This window comes from Balaenoptera ricei, chromosome 5 (genome assembly GCF_028023285.1).
Source record: "Balaenoptera ricei isolate mBalRic1 chromosome 5, mBalRic1.hap2, whole genome shotgun sequence".
NCBI lineage: Eukaryota > Metazoa > Chordata > Mammalia > Artiodactyla > Balaenopteridae > Balaenoptera > Balaenoptera ricei.
The window spans coordinates 14335060-14350090 of record NC_082643.1 but is presented as its reverse complement, the minus strand read 5'-3'; the positions used below and the strand labels follow the sequence as shown (position 1 = coordinate 14350090).

Here is a 15031-nt window from a genome sequence, read left to right as displayed (position 1 = left end):
TCCCATGAAATGCCCTAGATTTATGCATGCATGTTACATTATGTGATCAAAGGATACATCAACTTATAAATAGTAAAGTATTTTTGGTATTGAAAAATATTTGCTTTAAGATCTACTCCCTTAGCCACTTTCAAATATGCAATACAGTATCATTAACTGTAGTCACCGTGCTGTACGTGTAATAGAAAAAAAGGAATATTTGCTTTATATTCAGAAAGATCTAGCATTGAAAATTAGCTGAATGACTTTGAGCAAATTGTATATAACATCTCTAAGTCTCACTTTCCCCATCTTTTAATTGTGGTTGATGATACTGTTGACCTCTTAGGGCAATTTTCTGCAGCAGTCCTAACTCCTTGACATTTTGTAGAGCTGGGACAAGAGTGGAAATGGAGACCCACATACCATATATCTAAATATTTAAACATTAGAAATACAAGAGCTAACAAAATGTAAAATTAGAATATGTTCGTTCTATCATCCTATTTTGAAAATGACCTGGAAAGCAAGGCTGAGTTTAGAATTCCTCTGTGTCAGACAGAATGTGGGAGATGCAAAGAGCATTGGTATCCTGCCTTCCCTGTGTCACCTCCTCCCACTTAGTTTGATACCATTGGAGGCCTTGTGTTCATGCATATGGACAACCCACCTCAAATGTCCAAGTCTGACGCTGCCTAGGGTTGGCATATTTTTTAAAATGTATGCTGTGTTAAATTTGAATTTTAGACGAACAACGAATGCTTTAGTATAATTATGTCCCATGCAATATTTGGAACTTATTCATACTAAACAATTATGTGTTGTTCGTCTGAAATTCAAATTTAACGAAGTATCCTGTATTAAATTTGGCAAACCTACTCCCACCCCACTGCTTTGTCACCTCTCTGACCTAGGGGCCTTTTTGCTACATGTTGGGTCTAAGGATATAGATACTAGAAGCACTACTGGCCCTCAGCAGAAAAGACCTGGGGAAAAAAATCACTGTTAGCCATTTTGGAGCCTTGTGAGCAGAGAATTTTGAGAGCCAGGTACTCAAAAGCATTCCCCCTGCCCCGGGAACTGACTTTATTATTTTAACAAACCTGTATGTTTATTTTAAGGAGTAAAATATTCATTAGGTATGTGACTTTTGCTGAAATTTTTGGTTCATTCTCACTGACTATGGTCATGACTATTTATTTCTTTTATGTTTATTTTTTGGTTTTTTAAAACTTTTTTTAATTTTTAATTTTTAATTGAAGTATAGTTGATTTATAATGTGCATTAGTTTCTGGTGTACAGCAAAGTGATTCAGTTATACGTGTGTGTGTGTGTGTGTATTTATATATCTATATATCTATGTATCTATATCTATATCTATATCTATATCTATATCTATATATATATATATATATATTCTTTTTCAGATGCTTTGCCCTTATAGGTTATTACAAAATGTGGAGTATAGTTTTCTGTGCTATGCAGTAGGTCCTTGTTGGTTATCTATTTATATGTAGTTTTATATATATATATAATGAAATATTACTCAGCCATAAAAAAGAATGAAATAATGCCATTTACAGCAACATGGATGGACCTAGAGATTATCATACTAAGTAAAGTAAGCCAGACAGAGAAAGACAAATATCATATGATATCACTTATGTGTGGAATCTAAAAAAAAAATGATATGATACAAAAGAACTTATATACGAAACAGATCCACAGACGTAGAAAACAAACTTATGGTTACCAAAGGGGAAAGATGGGGGAGGGGTAAATTAGGAGTTTGGGATTAACGTATACACACTACTATCAAAAGCATTTTTTAAACATCAAGGCACAGGTTCTGAGTGAACATCTCCCTCACAGATTCTTTGCCCTTTGGGACTGGATGTAGCTGGAAAAGAGCCAAATTGAGCCCTGTAAAGCACTAGGTCCAGTATAGGAAGCATTCTCTCCCAGTTCTAAGTGTGGGGTGGTTCTGCAGCATTCATTGACCTGGGAGAATTACAATGATGATCCAAGATTGGGCGTTTGATTGATGATGGATCAAAAGATTAAGAGAGTATACAACAAAGTAACACAGACTGCCATAACGAAGTACCACAGACTGGGTGGCTTGCACAACAGAAGTTTATTTTCTCACAGCTCTGAAGGCTAGAAGTCCAGTATCAAGGTGCTGGCAGTGTTGGTTTCTTCTGAAGATCATGAAGGAAGGATCTGCTCTAAGCCTCTCACTTTGGCTTATAGATAGATGGCTGTCTTCTCCCTGACTTTACATAGTCTTCCATCTGTACTTGTCTGTGTCCAAGTTTCCTTTTTTTAGAGGGACACATCCTATTGGATTAGGACCCACTTAAAGACCATACTTTAACTTAATTACCTTTAGATAGGTTTAAAGAGCCTATCTCCAAGTGTAGTCACATTCTGAGATACTGGGGGTTAGAATTTCAACATATGAACTTGGTGTGGGAGGAGGGGGATGGAGACATATTGTATCTCATAACAGGTGCAAGAGAGTGGAAGGACTCTCTATGTGGACCTGAAATCTTCTAGAATTTTAGCAGGAGTTGGGGCTGAAAACCAGTCCTCTGATTTTTCTTCCTTCTGACCCTAAATATGGTCATTCTCCAAAGTTCAGTCCTTTGTCCTCTGCTTGTCTCACTCTGCTCTTTCCCAGAGTGGTCTGATTATGGTGGTGACTAATTTGTCAAATCTTACTCAACTATAGACTTAAAAGAAGTTAATCTTACTGTTTATAAATTATAACTCAGTAAACATAACAATTTTAAAAAAGTGACTATAAACATTTAATTATTGATATGGAAGAAAAATTTGAAAACCACCTTCTCTCCTAGAATGCATAGGAAAAAACCAAAGAGATGAAATCAATAAGATTTAAAGAAGTGATAAATACAAGAGTCAGAAGACTGAGAAACAACCTTTGATTAATTAATATAATCAAAGAAAATGACCAGAATAAATAATGAAAAATATAATAGAAAATGTTCAGGAGTTTTCATTAGTCTGCAAGTGAAAGAGTGCATTGGGTTCAAGACAGCAGCAATTAAAAGAGACTATCTACTAAAAATATCCTAAAGAATTCTTTTTCAATTTCAAGAATTAAAAAAGATGTCTTGCAAGTATTTTTTTTTTCCACCGTAAAACCCCCTACAGCCTACAAAGGGACAAAAAAAATCAGTCAAAAACTTGTTTGTTAAACTAAATGCCTGAACGTAATTATGCAATATCTACAAAGATTTGAGGGAAAGGATTGGGACTCAGTAATTTTCTAGATCTCATATATATTATTAATTTATGCAAGAAAAAAATGTCAAATTTTATTTCTTGGGAATACATCTTCCTTAAAATGTTCCTACAGACATAAATCCAGCTGACAGGGTAAAAAAATGAAGGTTTCAAGAATGGACAATTCATGGTGTAAAAGTATTCTCTTGAGACTAAAGACAGTTAGGACTTAATAATTATAAATATGGTGTACTAGTCCACTTTTTGTTGCATAACCACTACAAAATTTTAGTTGCATAAAACAATAAGCTTGATTGGCTAATGTGGCTCAACTTCAGGCTACAATAACTGTCTGCACATAGTACATACTCAGTAAATACTTGTTGAGTGAGTTAAAGATATTAATAACTAGACCAAATGTCTAAGCATACAGATAACCAGAAATAAATTTTAAAATAAGCTGAGTATCTTCAAAATGATACATGCTATGGAAGAACAACATGAACCAGAGTTTACAAATCTCAGGAAAGAGGTGACATACCTCAAGAAAGGAAGAGAAGTAAAAGAAAAAAAAATATTAGAAAGGTAGATTAAACTGGTTGTAACACATAGATAAACAAACATAACAGATAATGCCTTAAGAGAAATAGAGGGTGAAAAGGATTAAAAATATTAAAACTAAAAATATAAAGTCAAATATATTTCAAGAGAAAATAATATATATTGAAGATAAAGAAGATCCAACATAATTATAATTGAAGTCACTACAGAAGGAAACCAAAGCAAAGGTGTGGGAGAAATAACTAAAAACTATAATTCAAAAAACATTTCCTGAAAATTACAAGGATTTGAAACTATGTATTGAAAGAGTACATCATTTACCTAAGAATATCAACCCAGATGGCCAACACCAAGACGTATTCTAGTAAAATTTAGACTTTAAAGAAAAATTTTAAATATTCCTTGAACATTTAGACAGAAGCAAGCAAGTGACCTATAAGGGAAAGAAAATTATATTATAGACACACTTTTAACAGCAAGTCTTCATGCCAGAAGAAAATGGAGTATTGTATTTAGGATGCTCATGGAAATAAAATGAGACCCAAGAATTTTATATTCAGCAAAAGTGCCTTTCAAATACAAAGACACAGATAAGCTATCAACGTCATGCCAGAACTCTGTGGATATTGTTCTCTTGAGCACTCCTGAAGAATCTATTAGAAAATGAGCTTCATAAAACCAAAATGCCAATAGAGACAATGAAGTGAGGACAGATATCAAGCACTAACTACATAGTTATTTATAGAACAAAGACAATATGAAGTTTCAAAGGCAAAGAGTACAGTATTTAATGGCTGTATGATCTGTCAATGCATACCTCTTAAAATGGGGAGAGAATGGTAGGAACATATGAAAAAAATACTTCTTTAGCTTTTTAGTAATTGTATTGCAGTAAGTGTATTAGTATTAGACTGTTATGTGTATATTATTGGATAAAGCAAATGAATAACTCTATCATTTCCTGTTTCCTTGAGAACCAGAATCCTCAAGTAGAAGAAAGGAGATAAATGTGTTAGACAGGGGTTAGAGTACAAATCCTAGAGTGCAGAGTGGTCCTTTATTTGAACTGAAAATATCTGTAGGAACTTATGAGGTTTGATACACACTATATATATATAAATGCATTGTATGTGGGTTTCCAATTTGTGTTCACTGGAAAGGCCTAGGAACTGATTAGGCTAATACATATCCCTACCTCCAAGACTGTGGTCTTGAAATATCATTTACCACTAAAGGAAACCAGGACTTTTTGGAAAAGGGACAGATTCCAATCTGGGACAGGAAATGTACAGAATTAGCCTGGAATGTCTTCCTATACCAAAAAACAAGGAAATTATCGAAGACCACTAACATCATGTCGAAAAGATTTAAGAGTCAACTTGAAGAGGTTCCTACTACAGGCCAAAGATGGTGCAATTTGAACTTCAATAAGATATAAAAATTGCAGTTATTTGAAAGCCATTAAATATGTTTAAATCTATGAGTTTTTTCTGATATTAAAAAATACTGGTTATCTTTAGAGAATGAAAGGAGACAGTTATCATGAAAACTAAAAAGTATGGGAAAAGAATCATGCTTTTATCCTGCCTTTTCTCTATAAAGGGCTCTACTAAGTAATCAAATAATGATTGAAGGAAAGTGTCTCTTTATAAAAGTATTCGAACTAGTAAATGAGAAAGAAATGATAAAATTGAATCACTGCATAAGCCTGGCCAAAATTTCCGACCTACAAAATCATAAGATATAATAAAATGGCTAACCACTAAATTTGGGGGTGGGTTTGTTATGCAGTAATAGATAACTGGAACATATCCAAGCATTTTCCTACATTTTTGTCTCAAATGTACTGATTCTCTCAGTTAGAACTAAAAGGTTCCTTATTTTCCCTTCTTAAAATACCAAGATTCAGAAACTGTCTAGAAATCATAGGCTTATTTCTTATTCACCTCAAGTTTGGAGTAGCTGAGTCCAAAAGTCAACATTTGATAGATTTTGTTTACATGTTGTCACGTTTTCTCTCTGCCTTCTTTGCCAGAAGAATTATTTCCCACAGTAGTATATAATTCTTCTTTCTCAGTAATGTAAATGAGATTAAAGGCACCTCTTCTTTAGAAATATATACTTAGTCATCGAAAGGCATTATCATTTCTAATTTGTATTAAAATGCTTTTTATGATTCAACATGGTAGTTAAGATAAAGTTCCTAGAATACAGACCATAAAATAAAATTTTGTCAGCAGGACTACTCAAATGTGGTGACTAAGATGTCGGAAATAAATTATTGCTTCAGGGGTCCCTATGGGAATAGAATTCACCTTTTATATTGTTTTGTCTTTTTGTTGTTGTTGTTTACTTTGGTCGTACTGTGTGGCACGCAGGATCTTAGTTCCCGACCAGGGATAGAACCCATGCCCCCTGCAGTGGAAGCGCGGAGTCTTAACCACTGGACCGCCAGGGAAGTCCCAGAATTCACCTTTTAAGTTAAAATAAATATTTATGTAGGGCTGCTGTGATGGTTAATTTTATGTGTCAGTTTGACTGGGCTAAAGATGCTCAGATAGCTGGTAAAACATTATTTCTGGGTGTGTCTGTGAGGGTCTTTCTGGAAGAAATTAGCATTTGAATTGGTAGACTGAGTAATGAAGATTGCCCTCGGCAATCATCCAATCCATTGAAGGTCTGCACCGAACAAAATGGTGGAAGAAAGGCCAATTCACTGTATGCTTGAACTAGGACATCCATCTTTTCTTTCTTTCGCACCTGTTCTCAGGCCTTCAGACTTGGGTCTCAGACTGGAACCACACCCCCGGCTTTCCTGGACTTCCAGCTTGCAGAGGGACTTCTCAGCCTCCAAAATCGAGTGAGTCAATCTCTCATAGTAAATCTTTTCCTGTATACTTATATGTATATCCTATCGTTTCTGTTTCTCCATAGAACCCTGACTAATACAGCTGCCAAAATCCTGTTAATTACTTGCTAGTTTTGAAATGGGCTCAGTGAAAATGTTTGCTAGAATCTTCAAATTTCTTCATTAAATAGGAGGAAAGGCTTTGTCGGAATTTTCTTTTTTTCTTTTTGCCTTATATTTACCAAAATAAAACTATGAAGCAATTTGAGGAAGGAGCAACCCTTCCAAATTTGAATTGAATTGAATAAGAAACCAAACAAAATAATAAACAGCAACAGAGATTAAAAATGGGATTTGCAAACCTGATATCTTAAAAACGTAAACCACACCTGGTTGGTAATGGAAACTTGTGTAAATTAATCTTATCTCCCACACGCAAATATGAAATAGAAAAGACAAGATGCCAAGTCATAAAACTAAATATATTTTTCTTCCTTGGTAACAGGAAAATAAGACAAATATTACCAATTTGTAAGCAAATACTTCTTTTCCTAGATTAATTATTCTTAATTTGGGGAGGTGAAGGGGATGGTAATGAACCTCTTTTGAGAATCTGACTTTTAAAAAACTATGGAATGCCTTCCAGAAAGCTGCATGTGCACATGATGGATTGTACATAATTTCAGGAGGTTCATGGACACCCTAGTACTCTGTGGTCTTCACATTAGGAAATTCTGTCAAAGAGGTCCTCAATCCTAATAACTCTGGAGGAATCCATGGTGATACCATCCCTGTATGTGCCTTTTAGAACATAAAACCTCTAGTAACTGCCATTACCAATTTAGGGGATTAAAAATATTGAGCATTTTTCATCTTTTTGATAATTACCTGCTATATTTTGTTAACTATCGTAATTGTTTTTCTGGAAAAAGGTAGGATTTAAATTCTAAATAAAGTACATAATGCTTGCTTTTCAGTAACTTCCCATTAAGGAGCAAAGCTCATGTTGTAACTTTTCCTTACTTGATTATTTTCATCCTAATTTCTTCCTCTTCTTTTTTCTACTTATGCATGTCTTACAACTGTCAGGATACTCTCAACTGGAAATTGAGTTCACACACACATACACACAAGACCTTACTTTTTCTGCCAGTGTCCTTGCAATTCAGTTTCTTCACAACACTCTGTAATCACTGGTTTGTTGTTGTCCATACCCACAATGTCAGGATGGTGCTTGATACTTTGAATCATTCAACTCACACATCCAAGTCCAAATTTTACCATATTTGTACTTGCAGCATCTCACTTTCTTTGTAGCAGTTCTTACCTTGAAATTATCCTTTTATATCTGGCACTCTGCAGATGTCATGTCTCACAGTGTATTTAAGTCATACCAGATCACTGTAATCAATCCTGTACGTATATTTTTTTCTTCTTGAGTTGGTCTTTACAAAGAGATTCCAAAAAAAAAAAAAAAGTTCTTTCCTTCAGCCATTTCAAATTCAATAAACATTAAACATAATTCAAAATTCTTCTTACTGCCACATCTACTTGGACTTAGTCAAAACAGAGTTCTGGGAATAGATTACATGTTAATGTTTTACATTTTTGGGCAGTGTATGTTGTCTGTGGACTGTTCCTACTTAGGTATTTGATAATATTATAAATGCCTTACATCATACATATCTGTATTCTTGAAAGTAGAAACTTTACTGAACCAAAAACATGGGCTTCAATAAATAGTCATGGATGATAGATTTATAGTCAGCTATAATGGGAAAGATGAACTCTTCATAAGAAAGTAATAAAAATTACAAAGTCATTGTGAAACTAAAGACGCCTGGGTTCAAATCCCATCTCTTTTCTTTACTAGCGGTGTGATATTCTCTCAATTTCCTTATCTGTTATATAGGGAAAATACTACCCACACCAGAGGATTTCTGTGGATTAAATTTGAAATAATCCATGCTTAGGGCAGGAGCTGGCCAATAGTTAATACCAAGTAAATATTTATTATTTTTAGAGTGGAATTCATCTTACCTAATGGCTTAGGCTTCCAGTAAGCAAATTATGTGAAAGATAACTTTTAATTAAAATTATCCTTATAAATTCCATAAATCAGTCATAAATTATAGTGTACATAGATTTGTATATACTACATAACTCCCAGTAATTTATTTAATTAATCATTATTGTGTGCCTACTCTGTACCAAAGGACTATGAGAGGTGCTAGGAAATATAAGAATGAACAAGACTGATGTGATTCTTATATTTTTTCAGATAGCTTAAAGTCTGTCAGTGAGATAATTAACCATAAATTACAAAGTAGTATAATATATGCTATGATAGTGAAAGTAAAGTATACAGTGCTAGAGGGGCTCTTATGATTTGTTGGAGAAAGCTAGGGAGAAAGTGACAGCTGAGTCCTGAAGGATGAGTACAAATAAACCAGTAAAGGAGATAAAGTGGTGACAAGGAGGGAAAAGGCTGAAGTCCTTTAGAGGTCATATAAGGGAGTATGTACTTAATCCCCAGGGCAGAGGAAAGGATCAAAGGTTTTTAAGCAGTTACAGTTAAGAAAGTTGACTCTGGTGTTTATAAACATTGAGCTGGAGTGCAGCAAGAATGAAGGCCTATCTTTACAAAAGAATGACAGCTAATAAATGTAGAGGAACGATAAAATTGTTAAACCACTACTTTGCAGGCTTAAAATAATAATGTAGGCAAGAATCATTAATGGATGATGGCAAAATGAATGGGTGAAAGGTTGGTGAGGAATAGGATAGTCACAAGGTATTCAAGTTTTCATCCCACAGGTGATTTGCTAATTACACAGGGAAATTTGTATCCTTACAATGCAGAGATCTGGTGAACTTGACATTATGTGCCTCTTGATGTAATGCAATAAGAAGTTGTCATGGGCTGGTGAATTGTGTCTCCCCAAAATTCATACGTTGCCATCCTAACCACTAGTATCTCAGAATGTTACTATATTTGGAGATAGGAACTTTAAAGACGTAATTAAGATAAAATGAAGTCATATGGGTGGACCCTAGACCAAGGAAGTGTTGGTGGAGGTGGAGAAAACAGGATGGATTTTGAAACAAAATTATAAAATATAATTGGCAGGATTTGTTGATAGTTGGAGATGTAGTGGGCGTTGGTGGTGGCATGGGGAGGAGAATTCTGGGATAAACAATGACATCGATGTTGGTTCCCCTGAGATAGGGAACAAAGGAGAAGGAACTAGTCTGGGGGAAATGATGACATCAACTTTGGATAATGACAGCCATCGATCAGAATTCCTGGACCCACAAAGCCATCATGATAACCACATCATGGTGCAGACCTGCTTGAGAGGCCACTCATTTTTCCCTAGATGACATTTTAATGTAGTTCATAATTAATTATAAAATCAAGAACTATGCCAGGTACTTACAATTACATTATACATTACAATCATCACATAGTCCAATTAAATAATTATTTGGTGTATTTTTTCTTTGAGCCTTAGTTCCTCACCGTAAAACAGGGATAATACTTAGTCATGTTAAAACAAACGTGAGGAAGCAGAAATTGTGTTGTATCCCAGGTGCCTACTATAATGCTCATGTTTATAATAAATGCTTAATAAATATATGTCAAATTGAACACATCTCTGAAATTTCCCAATGTTCACTCCTCATTCTACCAGTGGACAAGCTTGTGCTATGACCAGTTACAATAAAGTTATTGGTTTTTTCATGCTGTAAGTAAGAATTCAGGATAAAAATTGTAGAATATATTAAGATAGATCAATTAATTTAATCTTGATTACATTCATGAAGATGTTATTTTTGCATCTTATACATGAAGAATTTGGGAAAGATTAAATGGCAGTGACCTAGACCATCTTTGCTGGTAGGAGGCAGAACTAAGACTGGAAAACAGACATGGGCTGTTTTCTACTGCCCCACAGGTGCCGTAGAAAATGCTAAGTTAAAAATCTGAGCAAGAATAAATGAAACAACTGTGAATTTTATGTGATCCTAGACATTGCCCCAGCTCATGGATAATGACACTCTACACGGGTTTCATGTTTCACTTTTAATTTTAGGTTTGTGCCTTTTCTGAGCAGAGAACTTCATGAGGGGTGAGATGGCCGCTGTGTGCACACACCTGCATAGACACACACCACCTTTCACTGGTGATTGGAAGGAATAGACGTTTAAACTTATGTCCTAAGACAAAGTTAAACTTAAGTCCTTATAGAGGGAAAGAGAGGTTAGTAATCCATCACAACTCTAACTCAAAATCAGTTTAATCTGTTGTCAGTTACCACCATTTTAAAGGTATTTAAGGGTAACTCTCTAGATAGATAAATAATCTTAAAACACGTATAAAAGGATCAGAAATCTAATGTGATAAAATACAGCACAGACAAAATATTTTATAAGTTTTATAAGTTCAGAGTTTGGCTCCATTTGAAAGTTGTATAGCACACCTGGTTTCTCCTCTTAATATCAATATACGATACTTCTGAGACTGATTGGAAAAGCATTTTTGAGTTAGTGTACTAGGAAGGATTACTTTATTTTTATGATTTGTGAATGACTTGCACTATATTAGAATCAATAGCAAAGTTGTCTTTGAATGACAGAATTGACCAGTCAGTTTTCTCTTTAGGCAAATTAGATAGAATAACTTAAGGAATTCCTAGAAGTGCCTCTGTTCAGAAATCTAATTGTCTTACCTAAAATGCCCACCATTCAAATTTTATTTGTGCTAAGCATTGGCCTGGTTTAAGATGGTGCTTAAAAAAAGTAAGTACCCCTAGAAAGGAAATTAAATCTCAGGTAAATGCGTTATTGTGTTTGTCATTCATTCATGTTCACTCTCTTATTCCTGTATCATTTTTTAGAATGCATGTTTATTGACGTATAATTTACATACAGTGAAATTCACTCCTTTCAGGTGTATTGTTTGATGAGTTTTGACAAATATATGTGGTCATATAACCACCGCCACCACTAAGATATACATTTTCATCACCCCCCCCAGAAGTTCCCTCTTGTCTTCCTGTTATCAGTCTTCACCCTCCTTCCCCAGGCCCTGCCAGCCACTGACTTAATTTCTCTCTCAATAATTTTCTGTTTTATAAGCTACTTACAATACCTGGCGCTAGGGATACAGAGGCAGTAAGATCTAGTCCCTGCAGCAAAAGATCTTGTCAAGTGGTGGAGACAGGCTTGTCAACAGAATATTACCACAGGGTGAATGTATTACAAATATACAAATGACATAGTTTGGTGGCACAGAAGACATACAACTAACTTTGTGGATATTGGAAAATGCTACATTAAGGAGATGGTAACTGAGTTGGGTCCTGAAAGGATGCGTTAGAATAGGGCAAACAAAAGAGATGGGATAAGACTTCATGACTGGAAGCAATAGCTGCACGTAGGCACTAAATGATGCACATTTCTGTGTCTTCTGAAAAGGGGATGAAGGTAAGTGTGGCTGACAAAGATCTGTTCAAGGTGTGCATAAGGGTCAACATTCTACTCCTCCTGCTTCTGCACCCCAGCTTTAGGCATCCCTTTCCTGGATGCCTGCGTTAATGAAATAATCTATCATTAACACTTTGTCAGTGGTTGTTTCTGCCATATGTTGTTAAAGTTTAAATTTGACTTTAAATTACATAGTGAAAGCCTTGAGTTTGAATCATCAGCAAACCAGTAAGGAGGTTAACTGAATTTGCAGCGTTTGAGTTTGAGACAGTTTTTGTATTGGAGAACATTTCTTGCTTTTATAAAAAATCATACCTAAAGACCACTTTTATGTAACAACAAGAAGTCTTAACTTGGTGTCAATTTATTCTTCCTGTCTTCCTTTCCCCCACTTATTTCCTGTTTTAGTTAGGAATGCTTTTGCTGTAAGAAGCAGAAAAAATAACCTGGCTTCAATCATAAGGCCATTTATTGTTTTCCTTACAAGAAGTCTACTAGTTGTTGGTCTCAGAAGTGGTCAAAATATCGTCAAGGACCCAGATTTTCCTAAATTCTTCTCCAACATTCTTAGGATTTCATCCACATATTATCATCTTATGGTTGTTTGTCAGAGGGCTGCACAATTCCAAACACCACATCCACATTTACAGCAAGAAGAGAAGGGGCAGTGCAGTGAGCTGTCTTTTTCACTTATCTCCTTATTAGAAAGCCACTCAGAAGATTGCACTGATCAGTTCATTGAACAGAACTGGGTCACACGTCTACCCTTAGATCAAAGGGAGGCCTGGAAAATGAGAATCTGGTTTTCCTAGCTCTGTAGTAGAAAGTGACACAGAAAAGGGGGATGGGGGGATTAGAAACGCTTTAATATTGCCAATCAACAGTATTTGCCACGCGTCCCAACAGTCTTTTGATTCCTATTTAGTATAGGAAATTACTACCCTTAAATTCAAGAATTTTGGGTGTTCTGTCTGCAATATCTCTTCTGCGCCCATATCTTCCTATCAAACTCATTAGATTCTTCAACACCATTTCAGATGCCACACTTATTAGCCTCAGTTGGATAATATCCCTCACGTCTTTAATTCCTCCTCCTGTTTTATTTATTTATTTATTTAAAATTATTTATTTATTTATTTGGCTCCGCTGGGTCTTAGTTGCGGCACATGGGATCTAGTTCCCTGAGCAGGGATCAAACCCCGGCCCCCTGCACTGGGAGCACAGAGTCTTACCCACTGGACCCCCAGGGAAGTCCCTCCTCCTCCTACTTTAACCCCACAACCTGGTCTGCCAGTCTCCAATCCATTCTGCAGAAATATCACATCAGCTTTACACACTTATGTGGCTCTCCGTTGCTACAGGAAATGGTACAACATCTTTAACATGGTTCATAAGATTCTGTGTTCTGGCCCTTGACCTTTGAGTTCCTCTCCAGTCTCATCTTCAGCCATGACCCTCCTACCCTCACTGCAGTCATCCTGAACTTTCAGTTCCTCCTATGCACCGTTCTCCCTCTCCGTTCCTAGCCTTTACACAAACTGTTCTCTTGCCCTAAAAAACTGTTCCATGTCATTTAGCTGACTGACTTTCATGCCCTCCCTCAATCATTCTCAGTGTTCTTAGATCACACAGTGATTCCCTATCAGATGTCATTATCACACTGTATTATAATTGCTTATATAATTCTCTCACTGCTCATAGATTCTAAGCTGCATGTCAGAGCCTATTGAAGCGTTCTTCGAAATAGGTGCTCAATAAATATTTTGGGAAAAAAGGAATGAATGACTTGAGCTCAGACTGAAACTCACCAAGTTTAATTGGATTAAATGAGAAATAGTTAAGAACTACATAAATGTACTTTTAACAATTTGATATACAAACACTTTTAATATTGCACTTAGGGTTGAGTTCTGGGATTAAATTATAGGGGGAAAATAGGTGTCAAAATGTAATTGGGTAAATGTGAGCTTTTAGTGAAAATTCTGGGAAAGGTGTGTTAACAGCATAATCCCAAATCTATTTTTGCCATATTCAGCCTACATAAGTGAAGCTATTTAAGTGTACTTATTTACTTGATGAAGGATTTCAAAAGTGAAGGGAAAAAATCATTATTCCAGCAATGATTTGTCATTACAGGTCTGAACTGCCAGAGGCACCAAGTCACCCAAAATCTATATAGCGTGAGTCACAAACCGAACAGGTCTTACTGTGTCTAAATTCCAGTTCCTAATCATGCAGTTAACTGTGAATGTGACAACATTTTGAGATAAAAGAACTGATTCTGCAAGGGACATTTCATCTCACCCATTTCTGTAACTTAGGAAAGAGAGTCATAGAATATAAAGGTACGTTAAAATAACAAAATAATTCACAATTAATATGTATTCATATCTAAAGAAGCTCTAAGCAATAAAAAAATTTAGAATCGTTTTAAAATTTATTTTATTTATTTATTTTTGGCTGCGTTGGGTCTTCGTTGCTGCGCACGGGCTTTCTCTAGTTGTGGCGAGCAGGGACTACTCTTCGTTGTGGCATGTGGGCTTCTCATTGCGGTGGCTTCTCTTGGTTTGGAGCACAGGCTCTTGGCACACAGGCTTCAATAGTTGTGGCACGCAGGCTCGGTAGTTGCGGCTTGGGGGCTCTAGAGCGCAGGCTCAGTAGTTGTGGCGCACAGGCTTAGTTGCTCCACGGCATGTGGGATCTTCCTCGACCAGGGCTCGAACCCGTGTCCCCTCCATTGGCAGGCGGATTCTTAACTGCTGCGCCACCAGGGAAGTCCCTAGGATAATTTTTAAAATAATTTTCTCCTCAAAGCATTTTATATTCCCTATAAGATAAGGAGCAACTGGGCCTATGGATGGATTGGGTTGTGGTGCATGATAAGTGCACAAATATTTGACT

At 35.8% G+C, this 15031-nt stretch overlaps 1 long non-coding RNA gene across 1 annotated transcript in view; it reads left to right on the top strand.

Moving 5' to 3' along the window:
* LOC132365754 (uncharacterized) overlaps window positions 1-15031 on the top strand; it is a 210370-nt gene that overhangs the window by 1131 nt on the left and 194208 nt on the right. The window contains exon 2 of the long non-coding RNA XR_009503218.1: window positions 6563-6652. This is a non-coding gene — a long non-coding RNA (uncharacterized LOC132365754). The remainder of the gene's footprint in view (window positions 1-6562; window positions 6653-15031) is intronic.